The sequence below is a fragment of the Pristis pectinata genome, chromosome 18, assembly GCF_009764475.1.
Source record: "Pristis pectinata isolate sPriPec2 chromosome 18, sPriPec2.1.pri, whole genome shotgun sequence".
In the NCBI taxonomy this organism is placed as follows: domain Eukaryota; kingdom Metazoa; phylum Chordata; class Chondrichthyes; order Rhinopristiformes; family Pristidae; genus Pristis; species Pristis pectinata.
Genome location: NC_067422.1, coordinates 31,015,114 through 31,040,575, shown reverse-complemented (window position 1 = coordinate 31,040,575; position 25,462 = coordinate 31,015,114). Strand labels below are relative to the sequence as shown.

General features: G+C 39.1%; 1 pseudogene; it reads right to left on the bottom strand.

The window, feature by feature from the left end:
* Positions 1-1,591: 1,591 nt before the first annotated feature.
* LOC127580128 (myosin-4-like) lies at positions 1,592-22,138 on the bottom strand (annotated as a pseudogene).
* Between the last annotated feature and the right edge of the window lie 3,324 nt (positions 22,139-25,462).

Below are 25,462 nucleotides of genomic sequence, written 5' to 3'. Positions count from 1 at the left end.
GCCACAGAGAAGATGATATCCAGTGAACACTAGTTGCCAGTCAAAGTCCACGAGTGTCTGTGGTTAGCTTCAAGTGCCCACATGGTGACTGCTGTTACTTCTCTAACTACAAAGTTCAGGTCTACATGATCTAGTACACACAGTCAGAAAGGTTGACGAAAGATAAATCATATATAATTTTCAGAAGAAAATTGGATGAATATTTGAAAGGGATAAAATTGCATGGTTATAAGGCAAAAGCAAATGATCAGGACTAATTTGATAACTCTTTCAAAGAAGTGATACTTCTGTGATTCCTTCTGTGCTATAAACAACTACATTAAGGGAATATTCTATAATGTTTCTAATACTGTCTTTAAATTAAGACAATCCTGATAAATAACATTCGTACATTCATTTTTATGCTTACATATGAGTGGTCACTTGGGCAAGGTTATGGAGTGCAAGATCAGTGTGAACATTTAAGTATCTAGAAGTCATATCCTAGCTAAAAGTAGCATAGCAACTTACAGTTTTAACACAAAGAATATCATTTGGTACACTACAACTGCACAGCCGAGGGAGTACAGCAACATTGGCTGCGCTCTCCAACTTTCACCTGACAATTTTAATAACCTTCCTACTTCAGGCAAATTATATAATTCAGTGGGTAATTTGAAACCTCTGTGGCCATCAGTCTTAGCCACTGGATAAGTGACTGAATTATCATGGAAGCTTGCACTTCAACAACAGTTATACTAAGTTTGAGAACAAATAATTAGCAATACAATTGGGAATAACTATAATTGGTTTACATATCATTTTAATATCTAATGACAGATTTTTCATTTTTTTCTCTCTAATGATTTACCATTGCTAACAAAATTAGGATATAACAAGCCACAGCAGGTTGATGTTATCTTTATTAGCAATGCATTACTAACAAGTCCAACTTAATATACAAAAATAAGTTACAAAGAAATGCACATTTTGTGAATTTCTTCAGTGAACTCTTCAAGCTTGTAATTATTCTTCAGCTTGGACTACCATCTGTAAAATAAAAACATTCCACTTAATGAGCAAAGATCCAATAATTGAACAATACTTTAGGAAAGTATTTGCATCTTTGTACAAACTCTTACTATCATTTCTGGATAACCACTGTATTTACAATTGAGGGTGTGTTCCCTATACAAAGCAATTTCTGTTGTGCAGTCATGCAAAACTGCCAGTGTGTCTCCAGGGTTGTCGCCCAACTCAAGACCAGTATGAGATTCCACAAAAGGAAGCCTCACATACCTTGTGCCTGAAATCACACTACTTGCTTAATTAAATCTGGTTTACAAATCCTTAGCATTCCAGTTAATATCACCTATTCACCTGAATTTTTAAACATATCGACTTCTTTTTTTGCTTTTAGGGAAGGATCTGCTGCATTTGCCTGTTCCTCTGGCATCCCAACAATTCCTTCCTAGCACGGTATGCAATTCTGCCTGGCTGAATTCATGTTGGAGCTACCAGCATATTAATATCGACATTTAGGATATATTGATCTACATCACGTAGACTGATGGGCTCAAGGTTACCATTTGTTGCAATATTCTTAACACTGTTAAAACACAGACTTTACCTTAATGTCACGGCTTTTAGCCCTGAGCTTGTTAACCTGGGATTCTGCAATGTCAGCACGCTCTTCAGCCTCCTCAAGTTCATGCTGTACTTTTCTGAACTTGGACAGGTGAACATTAGCCTGTTCCTCCTGGAATCATGTAAAAAATGTTAAGCTTTTGGATACCAATCAAACGTATTATTTTTAATGTAAGTATTGCACTTTTTATTACCCAATAATCTAAAAAAAAATCCAGAATTACTTACAGATTCCTCTGATTGCCTCTTGTAGGCTTTAACCTTCAGTTGTAACTTGTCAACCAGATCCTGCAGCCTCAAGAGATTCTTTCTATCTTCTTCAGACTAAAACGATTGAAAAGGACAGTGATTGCACTCTATTGTAAAAATATTAAATGGCAGGACATCAATGTCAATAATTTGAAATGCCTTTTATTTGTACTTAATATAAATTTGAATTCCCTACCTGATAGGTAAGCTCCTTGACCCGTCTCTCATATTTGCGAGCACCTTTGATAGCTTCAGTGCTACGCTTCTGTTCTGCTTCATATTCACCCTCCAGTTCACGTACCTGAGGTTGGACAATATTAATATTGATAACGAGGGAAGAAATTGCTGTGGAATTCTGTACTTCTATTCAAGCAAGTAATCTGTGCTTCATTATTCTTACATACCCTGGCCTCCAGTTTCTGGATCTGCTTCTTTCCTCCTTTCAAAGCCAACTGTTCTGCCTCATCCAGGCGGTGCTGCAGGTCCTTCACTGTTTGATCAAGATTCTTCTTCATCCTCTCAAGGTGGGCACTTGTATCCTGCTCCTTCTTCAACTCTTCTGCCATCATTGCAGCCTTACAGTAATTACATATGATATATTGAGTCATATAATCAGCCTAAAGTACCCAAGAGCAAGAATGAATATAAAACTTACATCAGTAATTGCTTTTTTGGCCTTCTCATCCGCATTTCTAGACTCCTGAATGGCATCTTCTACTTCGGACTGAAGATGGGATATATCCGTTTCAAGCTTCTTTTTGGTATTGATAAGACTGGTATTCTATCAAAAGTGAAACAAGACCCCTTCAATTACATGGGAGAAGACTTGATTTTTTTCACCAGGGAATAGTATTTTTAAACAATCATGTTCAAATCTATCAGGCATCAATATACCTGAGAATGAAGAAGTTGCACACGTTCATTGGCATCAGTAAGTTCTTGTTCAGCCAGCTTGCGAGCTCTTTCCGTTTGTTCCAGAGCTGCTCTCAATTCCTCTACTTCAGCTTGAAGAAGGTTGCTTCTGCGTTCAGACATAGCCAACTGCTCCTTGAGGTCTTCATTGCTTCTCAAAGCTTCATCTATATGTAACTGTGCCTCCTTAATAAGGAATAAAATATTTTTCATTAGTTGTAAAACCATTTATTAATTCTGAAATTAAAGGGGCAGAATTTGCTGCAGGGGTGAGCGATCTATATTTGCCGCTGAGATACAGAAAAATAATGGACTTACTTTTTGCCTGTGGCTCCATGTTGACTTGCTATTAAGTAAAGACATAATGTAAACTGGAGAAGCCTCATGCGGGACAAGGCCTTGTGCTACCATGTGATGGGCGAGAACAATCCACACCCATGATTCTGCTGAACTAAACTTTGACAAGTACTGGCCTTCAAACCTGTCATGGACCTTGAATGTTTCTGAATATCCATGATATTATTATTAATGAATTAAATAATGAAAGAAAGAAATATAATTTAACTTCTAAACAAATCACTTAAACACTTTTAAATAATTAACACATTAAAACTATAGTAAATAATTCAAATAATATCTATTTTACCTTTGGCCTCAAAGCCATACATCTCTATTTAAATGAATGGTCTTAGTGTTCCTGTGCCAATTCTGGCACTGGTTCAGCAGGTGGACTCTTCAGCATTACCACTTGGGGATTGAGCAAGTTTGCACTCCATTGCTGGACTCTGTGGGGAGTCTAACATTGGAGTGCAACTGCAAAATCACCAGATAAACTCAGCCAGCAAGTTCAGGACTTCATGTTCACACAAGAGTCTCAAACCTCCTGATGTTTCTGGTGGAGAGGGAAGTAAGTTCTGGCAGCTGGATGTAGATTTTCATGCATTTCGCTGTAAATTCCAGTCTAATATCTTTGTACCCGGGGATGCTAATTCAATTTCAAAACTTATCTCAAGAATATGAGACGATATGATGAAGTAATACTGTACATTAAATTGCTTATACCTTAAGTTGAGTCTGTACATTCCTGAGATGCTTCGTGGCTTCTGCTGCCTGGCGGTTTGCATGGCTCAACTGAATCTCCATTTCATTCAGATCGCCCTCCATTTTCTTTTTGATTCTCAGAGCATCATTTCTGCTTCTGACCTCTGCTTCCAATGATGTCTGCAGACCTTCCACAATTCTCTGATTATTCCTCTTAATTTGATCAATTTCCTCATCTTTCTCAGCAATCTTTCTGTCAATTTCTGATTTTACTTGATTTAATTCAAGCTGGATACGAAGGAACTTGCTTTCTTCATGTTCAAGAGTTGCCTGTACAGAAAGAAAATGTTTAAACAAGTGTCTTGGAGGCTGCACATTTCACTCACTTTCAAAATTGTTGGAAATGATGTAATCTTGTCGATATTGATGATGTAATCTTGTCATTGCTCACATACCTCCGCTTCTTCCAGGGCACTCTGGATTTCAGCCTTTTCTGTTTCAGCCAACTTCTTAGCCTTTTCCATCTCATGCAAAGCTTTACCACTTTCTCCGAGTTGTTCGGTCAAATCGGAGATCTCCTCTGAAGAAAAGAATATTTGCAGTGAAGCAGCTTCCTCTGTTGCATTAGTCCTTATCATGTGCTTTAACACAGTGAAATATTCCACGCTTTAACATGATAGTGTCATCAAATAAAATTTGACACCAAACAACTGAAGCTTGTTTAATCAGGTAGGTTTTAAGTAGAATATTAAAAAAAGTGAGGGAACCAAGGAGGCAGACTATTTAGGGAATGAATTAGAGAGCTTAGGGTCTTGCTGGAGGCACGGCCATAAATGTTTAAATCAATGCAGAAGAGACCATAATAGACAAAGACAAAAGAAGGTTGAAAAATAACATACGTTGAAGATTTTTGTTCTCCCTTTTCAGTGTTTCAAGTTGGTCCAATGATTCTTCATAAGCATTCTTCATTTTGAAGAGTTCAGTACTTAAGGAACGAGATTCCTTCTGAGATGCCTCCAATTCAGACTGACATTCCTCATATTTTTGTTTCCAATCTGCCAGGATCTGACAGCACACAAGAGTAAACAGTTTTCCATTTATCATGGATGAAAGGGGATCTTACTTTTCATCTTATTGATCAAATTCAAAGATCTGATTTATACCTTGTCAAAGTTCCTCTGCTTTTTATCAAGAGCAGCTGCAGCAGCGTTAGCTCGCTCCACATCAATCATTAGATCTTCAACTTCATTTTGAAGTCTCTGTTTGGTCTTTTCTAAGGAGGCACATTTAGAATTCACTGCCTCAATGTGATCCTCAGCCTCTTGAAGTCGCTGGGCAAGTTTTTTCCTGGAAAATATCAATACATGCAAAATTGAATTGCGGCAAAATTGTGCAGAAAATTGCACAAACCATAAAAAGAAATAGCACTTCTGTTTACTTGAAAAGGAGTGGAATTAATCTTGACTCCACCTGACTTAGAGTAATGCACAATGTTCTGTTTTCCACATGATCAGAATCAGGTTTATTATCACTGAGATATGTTGTGAAATTTGTTGTTTTGTGGTCGCACTACATTGCAAGATGAAGACATAAAAGTTACTGTAAGTTATAAAAATGAATAAATAGTGCAAAAAAGGGATAATGAGGTAGTGCACATGAGTTCATGGACCATTCAGAAGTCTGATGGCAGAGATGAAGAAGCTGTTCTGTTGAGTGTGGGTCTTCAGGCTCCTGTACCTCCTCCCCGATGGTAGTAACGTGAGGAGGGCATGTCCTGGGTGGTTAGGGTTCTCAATGATGGATGCCGCCTTCTTGATGTCCTTGATGGCGGGGAGGGTTGTGCCCATGATGGAGCATACAATGGCACTGAGATGTAACCATCACAAATTGTTTAGCGTTGGGGTACTCTTTTCTCTCAAAAACAGAAGATTAAGACGTGAGCTAATAAAGGTCGTGAGAGTGATGTGCAGAAGCCATTTCCTCTTGTGAGAGAATCTAGAACTGAAGGTCATTAATTAAAAGTAAAGAATTGCCCATTTACATCAGATATGAGGTGATTTTCTTTTCCTTCAGACAGGTCATAAATCTTCAGAATTATATTTTCCTCAGAGGACAGTGAAGGCAGAGTATTTGAATATTTTTAAGGTTGAAGTCAATAGATTCATGGCAAGCAAGGGGGTGAAAGGTAGACAAGAATAAGGAGTTAAGGTACAGTCACTTTAGCCATGGTCTTAATAAAGAGGTAGGCATGAAGTAGTTGTTCGTGCTCCAAATGTGTATGTTCATAAGTTTGTAAACTGATGAAGAGATCTAATAACAAGTCATAAAGATTTTTCCACTTATGGTGAACCTAAAATCAAAAGCTGTAAGTTCCTTATTAGACTTAATCATCAATAAATCTGGAAATTCAGGAAACACTTCTTTAGTCAGAGTGAGTTTAGAAGGTGGATGGCAGGGAATAGCTGAAGCAAATTGTGTAGATATGTTTATGGGAAAGTAATGTAAATACATGAGGCAGAAACTAACAGGTATGTTAATAGGATTAGATATCTTAACATGGTGTGGGTCTCGAAAACATTGGCAGAGACCAGTTGTGCTAAATGGTTCATTTTAAGATGAAAAAAACAACAGCAAAAAATGTGGTCACTGGAACATACTTGGCCTCTTCCAGTTCCTCTGTGCGTTGGATTGCATCAGTTTCATATTTTGTTCTCCACTGAGCCACTTCACTGTTGGCCTTGGACATTCCACGCTGGAGCTCAGCCTTTGCCTCCTGTTCCTCTTCATATTGCTCACGGAGCAGATCACAGTCATGGCGAGATGACTGAAGGGCATGGGCGAGGGCATTCTTGGCCTTTAAATAAGTCACAGATATTGACAAATGACCAAGTGAAAATGCTAAAATAATGCTTTATTTCCAATATGAGCATTAATTAAAAGCATTTAGGAGTCATCATAATCCTTTGGTAAAAGGTTATACAGGTCCTCACCAGGTTACAAATGTCTGACTTATGGACATATGAACAAGTATTTGGGAGACTGACAGGATGGATGGGGATGGAGCTGCAACAATCAGGGGCTGGGCCAAGCCGAGCAGAGCTGGGAGCGCTGTGCAGACTCAATTGCTCACTCAGTGAGTCAATGAAGATGGATAGCAACAGCTCTTCCTGTGTCCCGTACCTGCTTGATCTCCCTTCACAACTGTTTCTATGGTCCTCTCCCACACACTATTTTCGGCTTGCAAACAGTTCGGGTTATAAACCGTTCTCAGGAATGAAACCCTGTCATAACCTGAGGACTGCCTGTATGCATTAATCTATTGCAATGCATTCAATGAAATAAATTGCAAACACTAATGCAAGGATTAAATTAGTCAGATACTGCAGAGTTCATTGGTTTTACATAATCAAGTCCTGTACTTGTTAATCAACTGATGGCAATAACATGCCAAATTTTCCTGTGCAAAGCTCAGATCATGCACTTGGCATCTTGTCTGACAGTTTGCCATTTCAGCACCTGAGCAGAGCAGATAATTTTCCTGAAAAATTACCTTCAGTTCTTCCTCTAGCTGCCTCTTTAGCTCTTCAATCTGCTGAGTGAATGCTTGCTTTCCTCTTGTCATTTGAGAAACCAGGGAATCCTTCTCTTCTATTTGCCGTGCAAATTCACCTGGAAAGAAATTAAGAGTTAACTCCAGCTTTAATGTAAAAATAAGCAATGCAAGTGCTAAGATGTAACTGTTGAAAATTCTAGTTTTATTCCAGGTGTTACCATTTTCAGTCTGCAGTCGAGCTTTCTGGGTTGATAGATCATTAATTAACCTTGCATTCTCATCATTCTTTGCCTTAGTTTCACTAAGTTGATCCTCTAGGGCACGACAGAGCTTCTCAAAATTAGCCTTGGAGGAAACAATTGTGATAAGTTTTGTGTACTAAATTTAAGAACTTGATTATTTCTTTATGTATTCAACAATGAAGGTTTTTAGAACTTACCTTAGCTTTTGATACAGATTCCATATTACTGGTGACATCATCAATTTCCATCTTCAGTTCACTCTTTTCCTTTTCCAGCTTTTGTTTCACACGTTGCAGGTTGTCGATTTGTTCCCCAAGTTCTGCAACACTGTCAGCCTGCTTCTTGCGAAGAGCAGCAGCTGTGGCTTCATGCTGGAGGGTCGATTCTTCCAGATCACGGCGCATTTCTGAAATTCCACTTCCCGTTTCTTGTTCATTTCAATCTGTACTGCAGTCACACCACCTGCTTCTTCCAGTCGCTCACTGATCTCTTCAAGTTCCCGAGAAAGATCGGCTCTCTGTTTCTCAGTCTTCGCACGAGCAGTACGTTCAGCTTCAATTTCTTCCTCAAGCTCCTCAATACGAGCCTAAAATGCATATTTATTTATTTATTGATTAGCTGCATGATGTAATTTTGTATGGTGCACACATTGCTCAAAATCCCCAAATATTTGTTTTTATAACGGGACTTGCCTGAAGTTCTTTAATTTTCTTCTGTAGCTGAGCACCTAAAACCTGTTCATCCTCAATCTTGCTTAGAAGTTGGCTAATTTCAAACTCTTTTCTGCAATGCAAATAGATTAAGTCAATGTCTACAAAAAAAAATGATACAGTCAGCAATTTAAGCCAATAGCAACAATTCTCACTTTTTCAGCTTCTCTTCCATTTGCTGCTTGTCATTTTCTAAATCCATTATTGTTTCTTGGGATAGCTTCAAATCACCTTCAAGTTTTCTCTTGGACCTTTCAAGATCCATCCGAAGCTTCTTCTCTTGCTCCAGAGAACCTTCAAGCTGATTTGCATTGATTAAAAGCAAGTTTAGATATTCAAAGAAATTTCAGGAAGAAAGGATTTATGAAAGAATAATAGTTCGTTTTAAAGAAACTTACATCATCAACTTGCTGTTCCAGCTTTGCTTTGGCTTTGGTCAAAGTGTTGACTTTGTCTTCCTCAGCCTGCAGATCATCCAGGGTCTGCTGGTGGGCCTCTTGTAGAGCTTTCTTTTCTTTTGTTAACTTGATAATATTTTCATCAAGGCTTGCCATTTCCTCTGTAAGGTTCTTGACCTGTTTTCACAAAAGTATATATCAATTATCCCTCCATGTACTGTGGTAGCATTGCCCATGCGAGTGAAATATTTTATCATGCAAAAAAAGGGAAAAAAAACTCTCTTGTAATGCATTTCACCATCCTGTAAAAGGACAATCCTATCACTTCATGTTCTGAAGCACTATAATTAATTATGTCCCTCTTTTATCACATGATTGGCATATCGACTCCTCAGACCTAAAAATAATTATGTTAAAATTAGATGTGTTGTTTACCTTGTTTTCCGTGGCATGTTTTTCCTTTTCCACTTTGGCCAACGTCAGCTCCAAGTCATCAATATCTTTCTTCAGCTCTGAGCACTCATCCTCTAGCTTTCTTTTTTTGGCAGTGAGCTCTGCATTAATTTCTTCTTCATCCTCCAGCCTTTCATTTGATTCTTTGAGTTTAGCCTCGAGTTGAATTTTGTTTTTAATGAGCCCCTCGCATCTTTCTTCAGCATCTGCCAGAGTTTCACTTTCCTGACAGTCAAAATATGCATATTTACTATGTTTTTAAAACAAGGATAGATATGAATTTCATTGTATCCAAGGCCGAGGCAAAACTTGGTTGATTTGACAAAGATCTTGAACAAATACAAATTTTGAAATAAACCTAATTATGACAATGAATTACTGCATGTTCCAATTTCTATCATTTGCTGTATTTTTATTGATCAGTGATGTTAAGCTTCTCTTGTGAGGTCTAAGATCCATTCCACCCAGATAGCTAAAATAAAATTACCCTCATTTTACCATCTTTATGGCTTCTATGTGAAATATATTAGCTGTCTTGATCACTTCTCCAAGCCTCACACAGAATTTCTCTTGGCTTGACAGAGATTAAAAATATCTCCCAAAGGTTTTATATGAATGACTGATGTGAAAAGTGGAATATTCTTCTCAAACTATTAAGGAAATTGGTCAGTGCAAAATAAAGGTGATGGTTCATTTGTGTGACAACAAGGCAAATATATTTGATCACCTTCTCAATAAGTGCAAAATTACAATAATGAATAGTACTCATTAAATTCAACAAGTAAGAACTATTAAAGACTGAATTATTTTACCAAACATATTGTTGATGAATGTGAAAATATTTACAATAATTTAATCAAGAAAACATACCGCCTGTACTTGAAGAGCCAGGTCATTCTTTTCCTGTATCAGAGATACCATTTTCTCCTCTAGTTCTTTCCTCCGTGCTTCAGATTTGGCTAGCAACTCCTTAGTTTTCTCAAACTCTTCTTTCATGGTCTGCATTTCCTTTTCAGATTCAGCGCTCTTAAGAAGAGGTTTGATCTTGAAGAAGAGTTTCATCCATGGCCAATGCTTGACATTCATGAATGCACGGATGTTGTACTGCACAGTAAAGATTGACTCCCTAGAAGAAACAAATGCAAAGTCAATTGCACAACCAATGGCAAGGCATATGGAACATTCCTTAAAACAAAGCACGTCAGAATGTAGGTACATTCATTTTACCTTCTCTCCATCATCCGCCTGAATTCAACTCTCATGAGATATCCGCGGCTGACAGCTTGTATACGGGTCATAAGTAGAGCCAATCTTTCATCTCTCATCTCTTCAAGAGCACCCAGGAGGCCAGCTTTGAAAAATACCTTCAGTGGAATGAATAACTTCAGATTGTAATCAGTTCTCACTTTACTCATTATAAAATAACAGGGATATTCGAATTTGAGTCTGTTTGGGCTATAGCAGGGCATATCTTGATCAGGATAATTTACTTACAATCACCACGTATGAATAAACTGTTTGACATTGATGATTGGATCAGATTCATTTATGCTTAGTAAGAACCTTAAGTACTCAGGCTCATGTGCGGTTTGGATTGACTATGGTCAGGTTGGGGTTTTAATTTTATACCCCAGCAAACTTCCATTGGTAATGTCACTATATGTCATGGAAAAGAGATGGTCATTGCTAGGCACTTATTTGGTATGAATGCAGTTGTTTCGCATGCCTGAATGTTGCCAAGTTCTTGCCATATGTAGGTGTGAGTTGCATCATTTTCTGAGCAACTGAAAACGGAATTGAACATTGTGCATCATCAGAAATCATTTCCCACTTCTAACCTTATAGTAGATGGAAGATCATTGTATATAGCATCTTACCTTGGTATGACCAAACCTATATTGTGTGCGATCAACATCGATGGAATCCAAGAGTTTTTCAGATGCCTTCTTACTATCAATAAACTGTCCTTCGGGGATTGCACTTGCATTCAGAATCCTATATCTGTTCAGTTTAATATTTGAACATTTTAAAAGGAGAAATTTTAAGCTAATTTTCTTTTGAATAATTTTATTAATTTAATACTTGCAATGTTTGATAATTCTGTATTTCATTAAAGCAAAACTCCTCACCTTTGCTTAAAGTCACCATAGAGGATTCTGCTTGGAAATCCCTTTCTGCAAATTCTAATTCCTTCCAGCACACCATTGCATCTGAGCTGATGCATGACTAGGTGATTATCCATGACACCTAGGATATGCAAAAATTATTTTAAAAAATTGGCTTCTTAAAAATATTAAATTTCCTATGACTTAGTCAGATATTTAGCTTAACAAAATTAAACTGATTTGGACTTCATTACTGAGCACAAAAAAGATCATGGAAAGATAAGAGAAACACTGCATTTTACTACAAGTTATGTTTTTCTTGGAAATATTAAAAGAATCTATTTCTGTTACCTGGTGTCTTTGTTTCGTTGGGAATTATACATCGCACAAAATGTGGGTGAGTGGACCTTAAGTTAGTCATTAGTTTGTTCAGGTTTTCCTGTAGATGAGAATACAACTTCAACACTTTTCTAGCATTTTTATGATTGTTTATTATATTGTGCTGTACTCTTCATAAATTAATGGACATTCCAATCAGTGTTTCAATGTTAGTACAGTATAAAATAAAAAGCTTGAGATTGTTTAAAATATTTCTTACAGCAAAACTTAATCTCAGTCTTTTGGTTAACAAAGCAAAACTCTTGAATTTATGTACCTTTTACCCATAACCAAAACACAGAATCCTGACATATAAATAAACATACCCTGAAAAGAGCAGATACAGTTTGGAAAGATGCACCTTTCTTTTTCCCTTTCTTGCCACCAGCTTCAGCTGCAAAGAGCATTTTCAGAAATAAGTAATTGAAAAATGATGGAAAAATAATATCAATTTGTCAAGATAGTCTTCAAATCAATAAAATGGTTGTGAACTGTTCAGATCATACCTTCTGCGCTATGGCCACTGTAAAGTGTTTGCAGAAGTTTCAGTGAAGCCTTCTGGTACAGTGTGATAACTGTTTCATTGAGTGGGTCTTTGTTCTTTTCCAACCATCCATTGACATTATAATCCACAGTGCCAGCATAGTGAATCAAAGCGAAGTGAGCTTCAGCCTTTCCTTTGGCAGGCCTGGGCTTCTGGAAGTTGCTTGACTTTCCAAGATGCTGGTCATACAGTTTATTCTTGAAAGTAATGTCTGAGGCCTTGGGGAACATACACTCCTCTTCCAGGATTGAGAAGATCCCCATGGGCTGTTGATTAAAATTAGCATTTATTAAAATAAAAATTCATTAAATTACAAGCATGTAAGGCAGTTACAAACATGTTTGGCCCAGATTTTACTGCCTTGTGCCCATTCCTTACCATATTTACCTTCCTGAATTTACCTCATCCATATGCAGAAGATTGGCCTAGCTTAACCAGGAGATCCCAGCATCAAGCAACAGAATCTTAAACACCTGAAAGGCCTTGAACATAATGGAGTGAAGTGGGCAGGTCAGAACAAACCTTGGAAGCCTTTGACATTTGGCAAAGCCCTTCTTCCAATCTTGCTAGATGTCAAACATGCAGGGTTTATTAGGGTTAGAAATAACTAAGAATTATTAAAAATAAAGGAAATTAAAACTTTTGAAATAACTTTCACTTGATCTAGGAGTCACTTCTTCTTCTCCTCCTTATATAGTCCCTCAGAATTGAGGACGATTTGGTTTTGTGGATTCTGAGGTGTCTGATGAGACTAATGTGGGAACCATTGAATCTTCCACAGACAGGGCAGGAGGTGGCTGACTGGACAGGTGGGTGAGTAGTTAGTGAGGTGGAGCACTCCCTCCACCACTTTATGTCGGGATTCTGTGTGCTCCCAATGCATGGCCTCACAGTACTCAATATCATCCCTAATGCTCCTTCTCCACTTTGAGCTGCCCTGGGCCAGAGGTTCCCAGGAGCCAGTGGGGGCATTGCAATTCTTCAGTGAAGCTTTGAACACATACTTGAATATTTTTCTCTGATCACCTAGTAAGCTCTTGCCATGACAGAGCTCAGAATAGAGTGTCTGTTTCAGAAGTATGGCATAGGGCGTGTGTCCGACATGCTAGCCCGACAGAGTCCCATGATAGGGGTATCAAAAGTAAGAAAAAGTTTAAGGTGAGAGGTAGGAGATTTTATCGAGACCTTAGGGGTGACTTTTTTACACAGTGGGTGATTGAAAGCTGGAATGCGCTGCCAGAGGAGATGGTGGAATGAGACACAACTACTACATTTAAGAGAAATTTAGACACACACTTAAATAGGCAACAGCTGGAAGGATACAGTCTTAATGCAGGCAAATGGGATTAGTGTAGATGGACAACAAGGTAAGCATGGATATGGTGGGCCAAAGGGCCTGTTTCTGTGCTGTACAACTCTATCACTGTATAATCAACTGAGAATAACAAGAATCTTGATGCTGGAGAGGTTGCCCGGGAGAGGGTGCTAACATAGATTTCTCAGTGCAACTCAGCAAACTTCAGCTCCACTGCTGGGATTGAACTCTCGCTGGGAAATGTCTGGCCGAGTTTAGACAGCAAGTTTGGGATTACAGGGTTTGCCACAAGAATTTAAATTTACCAGCACTTCTGCTGAGAAACAATGGCAGTTCCACACAGATGTGCCAGCACTTTCCAGAAAAAAATCTGTGCCACATCGTGCCAATTATTAGCATTAAATTGTAGCTACAATGCACCTTGACTTTCTTACCTTCTCAATGAGTTCAATGCAAGCTGCCAGATCCATCCCAAAGTCAATGAATTCCCATTCAATTCCTTCCTTCTTTGTACTCCTCTTGTTCCAGAACAAACATGTGGTGGTTGAAGAACTGCTGTAGTTTCTCATTAGTGAAGTTGATACATAACTGCTCAAAGCTGTTGAACTGAACACATAAAATATAGTTTCAATAAATAACTATTTTTTTCAGGTTGTTAAACTAAATTTATAAAGAAGGCAAACATCATCTCTATCCATCTGTAATATATTAAAAATAAGTCCTGTTATTTTTTTTTCCCATTTCAAATGCACTCTTATTGTGGAAATTTCCCATGTGAGTATAGCATTCTGCAATTGCATCCTCAAGATCGTACAATACCACCACCAGCAGGTGGGCGCAATTACTGGGTGAGAATTCCAACATTATTATCAACAAATAAACTTATAATGGATGTAAAGTTAGTAAAATAATGTAAATTGAATTACATCTGAACTTGGATTATAACTATCCCTTAGCCTCTAAACTCATTTTAACAGAAGTTTGCTTGTCTTAGAAACATCACCTTTGATGAACCCATCAACTTTTGTCATTGAAAGTTATGGACACTTTTATAATAAGACAGCAATATAAATTTGCTGACATGTAAATGAAGTCTTGTATTGAATCGTAAATTTCTTAATCTTCTGATGGTTCCATAGAACATTAAGTCCATGAAGTTGAATGTGATTACTGATGTAATGCCGAAAAGAAGGCAGACTTTGAACAAGGTCAACAAACAGCAATGACTAGATAATCTGGTTCTGTGATTTAATTGATATCATCCTTCAGTCATTGGAAAAATCCCCTCATCTTCCTTTAATCGTGTAATGGGATCTTTTGCATCCACCTGGATGGATAGATGGATTTGGCATCTAATATCCCATCTCAATTTCACCGCCTCCAACAACATAGCACTCCACTGAAGTGTCCAGCTGGACTGTCTGCTGAACACCATGGAATAGAACCAATAATTTTCTGCTTTAGAAACATGAAAGGAGCCACTGAACCAGGGTTAACACCAATTATTCACAAACAGCATGGCGAACTCCTAGTGGAGAAACTGAAATGCCCCTCGTGGCAGGAGAATATAATTCCAGAGTAATTATATTCATGCTCACTTGAGAAGATTTTATCATAAATGCAGACATAATGAAAAGTTCTTTTTATATAAAAAAAAGGTGGATGCTTTACAGTAAAATGAAAATTATTTAAATCTTGTCTCCCCATCACAAAAGATAATTGTTATCATATAGATAGAGAAGGTTAGATGTTCTGATAATTGTTTTATCTCTTACATCAAAAATTTCAAAGCCGGCAATATCCAGCACACCAATAAAATATTGCCTGGGTTGCTTTGTGTCCAGTTGTTGATTGATACGGAGCACCATCCACAAGAACATTTTCTCATAGACTGATTTTGCAAGGGCACCAACAGCATTGGTCACCTATTAAGATAATGTATATATTAGATGGAGAATATGCACCAACAGTTTTATTTAAGTCTTACCAATTTTAAAAGAATTTCACTTTAGGATCAGGAGTGAATAAATACCTGCTGTACGGTCTGACCCTTTGTCACGTATTCATTGCCAACTTTTACTCGTGGGTAACACAAAGATTTGAGCAACTCAGCAGAATTGAGACCCATCAGGTAAGCTGCCTTGTCAGCCACTAAATAGACAAAAAATATTTCAGTCATAATCTGAGGATGTTACAACACAAAAGGAACATCTCTGGCTTATAGACAAAATACTGGAATACTAGAAGGTAGCCAAGATGGTAGTATGAAAATAAAACATTACAGCTGCTGGAAATGTGAAATAAAAACGGAAGATACTGGAAATGATCAACAAGTCAGGCATCAGCTGTGGAGCGAGAAGCAATTAATGTTAAAATCCAAAATGTTAATCCTGTCTGCCTCTTCACAAATACAGCCTCATTTTCTGAACATTTATGATATTTTTTGTCTTTAAATTGTGCTACACTTGTGCTGATGATTAAAAGAAAGACAAAGGTGTTGACCAAAACTTTGCAACTCAGTCTGAATCAGGAGTGTTAATGGTAGTGCAAAACTTGTCTGTATGGTTGACATTTTGGAGAACAAAACTATTGATTGCAGACATTGATGGATTGGCAGCAAAGTGCAAATGGAATTCATTCCAGAGGGTCTGAGGTACTGCACTTGGTGAGGGCAAAAAGAGCATAGGAACACATATGATGTGATAGGATGCATGAGAAGAGGAGTGGAGGAACAGAGGAATCTTGGACTGCAAGGCCATGGACCCCTGAAGGCATCAGAATAGCTAGGTAAGTCAAAACATAACATTTGGAATATTTTACTGGTTAGGTATCAAATATAAGAATAGGGAGGGCATGCTACAACTGTTCAAACCACTAATAAGACACTGCTGTGTACTGCATAAATTCAGGTCAACATATTGCAGAACGAATGTGATAGCACTAAATAGGTTACAGAGGAAAAATACAAGGATGTAAACTGAAATTATTTCTTTGAAAAAGAGCTGATGAGAGGGACATTTAATTGAGGTGTACAAAATTATTTGATGTGAAAAAGAAAGACCTATTTAGTAGAGAGATCAATAACTAAGGGACATTAATTCAGGCTAATTGATAGAAAGGAGAAAAGTAAAGACAAATATTTTCAATTGAAGACCAGAGAGAACTGAAATTCACTGCCCTAAAAGGATGGTGGAGGCAAAATCTCTCATCACGTTTAAAAAGTACCTCGATGAACACAATGTGTTATTTCCTGCAAGGCTACAAACCAAGAGCGGGGAAGTGTATTTAATCTGAATGGTTGCTTTACCCAGAAGAAGTGTATCCCATGTTGGTAAAACAAGTAAGGGAATAAATTGTGGAGGGTCTAACTATAAATTATTAGTCATCCACAAGGTAATTATCAGAAAGGAGCACGTAAACCTTCATATACAATAGCACACATTAATCAGGACCAATGTGGATTTGTTAATGAAAAGTCATGTCTGACTAATGATTGAATTTTTTAAGGAGGGAACAAGAGGGTTGATAAGGGTAATGCTTTTATTTTTGACAAGGCCCTACATGTCAGAATAGTCAAAAAAGGAAAAGCCCATGTGATGCAAGACAAAGTGGCAAATTGGATCCAAATTTAGGTTAATGACATGAAGTAAAGAGTAATGGTTTATGGGTGTTTTTATAGCTGGAAGACCATTAATAGTAGGTTTCCATAGGGCTCTGTGCTTAGTCTGCTGTAACATTCGGTAAAAGCTCGGTTATCCGGCACTTCACTAACTGGCACCTCCTGTAACCAACAGTAAAGAGGGAGCACCCAGTCCAAGTGAGGGCAGCAGAGAGGCAGCACCTGGACCAACAATGGGACAGCACTGAGGGAGTAGCCGGACCAGGACTGGGGGCAGCACTGAGGAAATGCCCAAACTGACATTAGGCAACACCGAGGAAACATCCAGAGCAGCACTAAGCGAATGTCCTGGTGAATATCAGGGCAGCGCCAAGGGAGACCTCAGGTCAATGCCGAAGCAGCATTAAGCGAGAACTTGGGTTACCATCGGACCAACTCTGAGTGGGCACCCGGGCTGACATCAGGGCAACACCAAGGGAGTACCAAGGCATCCTGTGCCACTACGCATCGCTTATGCTTTTTATTTTACTTGCTGGATAATGCCAATTACTAGCTTATTGGTGAATACTATAGAATATGTATTTTATTTCCTTTATTCTTCAACATTTAATATTAATTCCCCATGGATGCCAGAGAGCAAAGCTTTAATTTAATACTAATAACTCAGACTTAAATGTAGGGTGAATGATAAGGAAACATGCAGTGGATACAAAGGTGTTCTGCATGGTTAGCAGTGAGGAGGAAAGCCAGAGGCTGCAGATGGTCTGGTCATTTGGGCAGAACAGTGTCAAATGGAATTTAATCCAGTTAGGTAATGTATTTGGAGAGTGGCAACAAAGCAAAGGAATATACAATAAATGGGAGAATACTGAGAGGTCTGGGGGAGTCACAGGGACTTTGGTTTGTACAGTGTGTCCATAGATTCTTAAAGGTAGCAGGTCTGGTTAATAAAGTGGTTAAAAAAGAGATATGAATGCTTCCATTTATTAGATGCTGCATGGAATATTAAAGCAAGGAAGTTATGCTAGAATTGTGTACGATCTTAATTAAGCTAAATTTTAAGTAATATGCATAGTTCTAGTCATCACATTACAAAAAAGATGCTATTGCACTGAACAGAATGTAGAGGAGGTTTATGAAGATGTTGCAGGAATGGAAAATTGCAGCTAATATGAAAGTGGATTTTGGTGTTTATTTTGGAATGGAGGGATCTGAGGGGAGACTTAGTTGAGGTGCATAACATTATGAGGACACTAGGTAAAGTAGACGGAAAGGCCTTATTTCATTAGCACAGGGATGAAAAACCAAGGGGACTATTAATAGAAGGATTAGAGGGGAGATGAGGATTTATTTTACCCAGAGGTTTGAAGAAGGAGGGGTGGGGTTCAACTCAACACCTGACTGGGAGTAGAAACTCGCATCGCATTTAAAAAGTACTTGGATGTGTACTTGAAGAACCATGTCCTGCAGGGCTGTGGACCAAGTGCTGGAAAGTGAAATTAGGATCAGTAGCTCTTTGTCAACCAACATGGACATGATGAGCATGAATGTCATCCATCTGCATTGTAACATTTTTAATGATTTTGTCAGTAAGCATGGGCACAAAGACCCAAGTTTACTTCTACTGCAGCACAGATTAGAATGGCCCTATGATTTTAGGAAGGTTATTTGTCCCATCAACCTGGCTATTTCAATTATATATACTTAGGCTACTCTCTTTTGAAAGTTATTAACAAATCATTTTCCATCATACTTCAGGCAGCACATTCCAGATCAGTAAATTTGTGCAAAAACAAACTTTCCTAATTTAACATTATTCTTTTTTCATTTACCTTAAATCTACAATTTTTCATTATGTGCTATCTGCCGCTAGAAACACTTCTTTTTTCACTTTATTAAAATGTTTCATGACTTTGAACACCGTTCTCAAATACACCCCACCCCCCTTGATTTTCTCTACCTTAAGAAGAACTACAATGTTCCGAACATCCCTGGTACTACCTGTGGATCTTTCTTGCACACTCTTGGTATTACCAAGCAGAATTTGTGCAGAAATAGTACACTGACAGCTGAAGGAGCTCACAGTGAAAGGTGATGGCATGCGCTAGGTACAGATAGATCAAAGGTTTTCTCCTGCTAACAGAGGGCACAGGTATAGTCTATTATACATTAAATTAAATTGGCCCAAATACTGACAAACATCACGTTTATGAAGAATTATGAAGAATTCTACATGAAGACTAAAATTTGAGGAACAAGAATTGATAAGCATATGAATTTCTTTTAAAATAAAGAGCAAAAATGCTGGAAACATTTAGTAGTTTGGACAACACCTGTGGAAGGAGAAACAGAGTTAATGTTTCAGATCCAAGAACCCCTTTTGTCAGACCAGAAATGTTGAATCTGTTCCTCTTTCTACAGATGCTGCCTGACCTGCTGAGTGTTTCAAAATTCTTTTAATTTTACCTTCTGTGCCATCAGGCTCAGCTTGTTCCTCTCGTTGCTTCTGCTTGAACTTCATATTACCATAGTGCATTACTGCACCAGTGAGTTTATAGATGGCTACTTTCTCTTCAGCCGTGAAGCCCAAAATGTCAATGGCTTCCTAGAGACCAAAAGGAGCAACCAATGACACGATACCCATGCTAGCAAATGGTGGAATATTAAATTCACAGCTAAAATGATCTAACTTACATCAGTAGCCATCAGCTCCTCACCATCATCAATACTGGCCACAGAAACCTCACCTTGGCTAACAAAATGAAAGTCGTAGGGGTTGTTGGTAATGAGCAACATTTCTGAAATCAAATAGTAGATTTAGATTGCATGTATTTCAAATAATAACATGTATTTGATATATAACAATCAATAAAATATGGTGTAAATTTTAAAACAGTTAATGCTATCATTTCTCACCAATAAGTTCTGGTTTTTTATTGCATGTAACCTGATAGAAAATGTGGTAACTTCTTTCAGCTTTCAGCTGGAATGTCACCCTGGACTTCTCCAGTAGATCTGCATTAGGTACACAATAGTTCATCAACAGGAATGCTCTAATAAACTCACAGGTGTTTCAAATGTTATTATGTACTTGTGAACCAGCTGAATACTTACAAGTTTCAATGTCAGCAGAGGCCAGTTTTCCTGTGGTCCCAAAGTGAATCCTAATGAATTTACCCTTAAAATAAGAATGTTAGAGTATGGGTTAGCAGAAATTACTGAGCAGTGGCTTGGCAATCAAGTATTATTTACTCGTTTGGTTGTTTTTATAGTTTATTCTCTGCCGGTGATTTGGGAATGATGTCAATACTTTCTGTTTGCATTGCCGCACACTTACAAAGCGAGATGAGTTGTCGTTTCTCACTGTCTTGGCATTACCAAAAGCTTCCAGCAGAGGGTTAGCCTGGATGATTTGATCCTCCAGAGTTCCCTAGAAGTATAATTGCCAAGTATTAATAATGAGACAGCTATTTCATCGGATGCAGAAACAACGAATCAATAATGCCTCGCTGGTATGAAATACTAAAACCACATCTGCCTTTCTTTAGAACAAAGGTGATTACGGGAAAATATGGGCCGGAATAAGTCCAAATCTCATTTGAACCGTCAAGGCTGAAAGGGGAGAAAGATAAAAAATCACATTAGATTAGTGGGAAGATTCTTCTAAAAAATCTGAGATAGTTGAAGCAGAGGCCCACCTCAACAGTCGGTTAGGTTGCTAGCTGGCGGGAATGAGATCTGCTGCAGGAGCGATCATGGCCACCAACACAATGGAACACCAATGGCACCATCGTTAGGTACAACGACAGACTTGCGAGCTGTGTGATTCCCGTGTAATTCTCTGCGAGATGTCTTAACCCTTTCTCCGCAACACAGCACGTTGACTTACCTTCAGCGAACTGCCGCTGGGCTCCTTTTTCTTTAGTATCACCGCTGGCTGCAATTGATGCGAAGTACTGGATGACACGTTTGGTGTTCACTGTCTTCCCGGCACCGGATTCTCCGCTGGATGTAGGAAGGAGCATAGAGGGTTTTAAAAACACCTTAAAAATATTTTCAGCTGTAAAATATACATGTGATAACTCAAAAGTCTTACGTGATGAGAATGGACTGGTTTTCACGATCTGTGAACAGAAAAGCCAAATGTAAACGATGGTGCTCAATATAACAGGGGTTTTTGGTATTGGCATTGGTTTATTATTGTCACTTGTACCAAGGTACAGTTTTTAATGAAATTGAAAGCTAAATGTTAATGCATTAACAGGATTTAATAAAATAATTGGAAAGTGGCCGTGTTACCGGTTGCCATGAACTGATAGGCGTTATCAGAGATGGAGAAGATGTGGGGGAGGAGCTTCCTGACGCTTCTTGCCCTGTAGCCAACCACGACTTCAGCGTTGTACACAGGCAACCACTTGTAGGGGTTCACGGTGACACAGAACAACCCGGAGTAGGTCTAAAGGCAGGGAAGGCAAAGGCTATAGAGTTATGCAAAATATAAAGCACTGTTTCTACTTTTACTTTTTCAGAAGAAGCTTCACTCACGTAGATCATCCAGGCTGCATAACGCTCTTTGAGGTTAAACAGCACTGCCGGCTCACTCAGATGGGTCATCATTGCCATGTCTTCGATTTTATCGAATTTTGGAGGGTTCATTGGGAAGACTTGGTCCTCTTTAAGAGTCACAGTCTGCAAGATAACCGACAGATTGTTTTAATTGAAAACGAATTATGATCCCACCCCCACTAAATCCAAACAAGAATTAACTTATTTGTTTTTAACCACATGCCTGTTTCTCTTGGGTTTCAACAACCACTTTACCGCCTTCTCTGCTCTTAATGGTGCCTTTAGTAAATTCATTCTTCGGGTCGAAGCAGAAGCACGCGGTTTTAGCTTCGAAGGGTCGATTCTGGGCTTCCAGTCTTTCCTTCTCTGGCTTTCGCAGATATGTTGCGGCCTCCCCGAAAACGGCCATTTCAGCGTCCGAACTCATGGTTGCAACTTACTGTAGAAACCAAACAGCGTGAATGTAAGTGTTCAAGATGTTGATTGAAAGTATTTGCTTATCGAATTTGCACCCGGTAGGAATCAATGAAATATAAAAATTTGTTCCCGCGTTTGTCCTTCCCGCGTTGCGGTCTTCAGCCGTATTTTGCTAAACGCCGAGCGTTAACTTCAATCTGGACACGTTAACCCGCGTATTAACACAGAGCTGACGGGCGTTGTGTCACTCCTTGGCCCCCCACTTCGGAAAATCTGACACAGTTAAGAAGCATGTTCCAAGTGAAATGCACGGTGGTGGAGTCAACCTATCTGCCAATTCCAATAAACCTCAAAAGGGCGTATTATCTCCGGTCGACCCCACTTCATGCGAGGTTAAAGGCAAAATGGAGACACAAGAGACTGCAGTTGCTGGTATATGGAACAAAAAAAAAGATACTGGGAGCACTCAGCAGGTCAGGCAGCAAATGTGGAAAGAGAAGCAGATAACGATTCAAGTGGAATAACTTCCGCCAGATCTGATGAAGGATCTCCGACCTGAAACATCACCTCTTTTTCTCTTTCCACCGCACAGCCTGGCCTTGTGGTGTTCCCAGTATTTTCTATTCGTATTTCAGACTTCCAGCACCTGCAAGTTTTGTGATCTTGGATCATGTGAAGTTAAAGCCACGTTTTTGAGGTAACTGACTATATCCTTGAAGTTGGGTTTTAGGGAGCAACGTCTTGATTTGGGAGACCGGCGATGCTGGATCGAGCTTTGGGTTTGAGATGTTCTAGACCAACGAGTTAAGGCGAAACATTCTGCCTTTTTCGTATGGTGCTTCTAATGACATAACATTAGCAGTGCCTACATTCTCATTTCCAGATTGAAGTTACATGACTCAATATGTACACTGCATATATTAGCCTAGACTAACAATTGAGAGACACACGAGAGACTGCAGACAGAGGCATAGAGTGAGACAGCACAGAAGCAGGACCTTCGGCCCAACTGGTCCAGGCCGACCAAGATTCTCATCTAAGCTAGTCCCATTTGCCCGCGTTTGGCCAAAATCCCCCTAAACCTTTCCTATCCATATACCTGTCCAAGTACTTTCTAAATGTTGTTAATGGACCTTCCTGAATCACTTCCTCTGGCATTTCATTCCATATTCCGACCAGACTCCGGGTGAAAAAGTTGCTCCTCAGGTTCCTATTAAATCTCTCCTCTCTCATTCTAGTTCTTGATTTCCCAGCTCTGGCGAAAAAGACTGCGCGCCCCTGTCTATGCCCCTTATACACATACAGATTTTGGAATCTGGAGCAAACAAAATCACAAAATGCTGGAGGAACTCAGTGGGTCAGGCAGCATCTGTGGAGGGCAATGCACAGTCGACGTTTCGGGTCAAGATCCTTCATGTGGGCTGAATGGTCCAGATGAAGGGTCTCGACCTGGAATATCGACTGTGCATTTCCCCCACCACAGATGCTGCCTGACCTGCTGAGTTCCTCCAGCGGTTTGTGTTTTCTCTGGTCTCTGGCGGCGCGGCACCAACACATCGTGGCAGCTGAGTTGGGATCCGTCGTCTGAGCATCGATAGTCAGGCGCCAGTTTAAAGTCTGCAAAACGAGTGTATCAGAGAAAAGGAGGTTGATGCGCGTTACGTGACGAAATCTGCCCTCAGAACATTTCTAAAAAACACATCGGGCACAGAATGTTTGAAGACTCACTGTCCCACTTAGCTTGTCATTAAGATAATATGTCAGGATATCTATGAATAGAGCAGCATTTGAAATACTTAATTGAATAACAACTGTCCGAGTACACATTACATCGCAAGACATCTGCCAATAATAGTCAGGAAGGCTTTGCGACGCCGGTGTTCAGGACCTGCCGATCGCCCTGCATCATGAATCATGCTGGATATTCGAGTTACGTGCAGATACCCGTGAGAGCAGTACATTCTTCTTACAATTACACAATTGTTTAAGTAGCGGTTGACGACAACGAGTGCCAGCAAGAATGCTTCTCCAGCTTACAAGGGGCATTTAACAGCAAGCACATTTTCAACTGTTGTGTGAAACTACCCATACTTATAAGAAAATCTTCGTAGTTTTTGGATACTTCTAAGTGTTCAGTCGCACTATACAAGTTGAATAATTCTACCAAGACCATTTATAACGAAACGTTTCAGAATATATATTTTTATAAAAGTGCCAAATTATAGTCATCGTCTGTTACGTGGAATGTTGTCAATCAGTGCCCTTTTTAAAATGCCTTGGTTTATATGTAAACCTCTGTTTTACTTAAACATCCCATGCACAGACGGTGTAATAATTACCTTGTTCTGTACAAGTAACTGGAAGCAGTGAATCCTACAAAGCAGCCAGAAGCTGTAACCAAAGAGAAGGCAGTAAGTTTCATTAACCAAATTACGTGAATCATAGCTGTCGAAATTGATCCCTTTCGTGCTCAGAACAGATGCCGCGAAATCTTTAGAGATGTGGTGTGATCCCCAATTAGTGCGTTTCGACCGCGGGAAACTCCCCATCCTCGATAATCCTTTCATCACGATATTAAACGGTTGTCTAGTATCTACCGAGCGATCTATCAAAGTCCGCGTTATATCGAGTGACTCCACTTCTGTCCAGGTCGAACAGCGCGGATTGTATGGTTCACCTTGTCAACTAGTTTTTTCGGTACTACCGCTAGTGTTGGTAACTGTACCACCTGAGCTAACTGTCGATATGTTTGTTCGTGATTCACCCCTGCAAGCAAAGCGAGACATCTCCAGAGGAAAATAAATGGAACCGGCGCGTAAAGCATCTCGGAAATTCTCGAGGGGAAATCTAAAGTCTTGTTTTGTTCAGTCAAAAGTAGACGAGGATCGGGGCTGTCATACACAACAAGGGTATGTTATTATTTCCCCAGTAGCATTAGCAATTCTAATGTTTACATCAGGTAATCCCGTTCATTCTAAACAAATACAGTGAGAGGGCCCATGAGAACCTACCTTGCCGTCCGCTCACTGGAGCATGCCCGGTGCACCCACCACACTTGCTTTTAAAAGAAGAATGTTGGCTGCTCACCAGCTGTCTTCTCCATATATGGAAATACAATCGGACCGATTTATTGACCTGAAAAGGTTGTCAACTATCATTTTCACAGGGAAGGGTTATAATTAGTAGAAATGGATGAATATATGTAACTAATGTCGTAGGCATCGAATTCCCTGCCATAAAAGAAAAGACCAAAGCACCGGGCTAACACCCTCCCTCAGAGACAGTCATATAAAACAGTGAATGATGCTTGCACTAACTTGTTGGAGAGGTATCT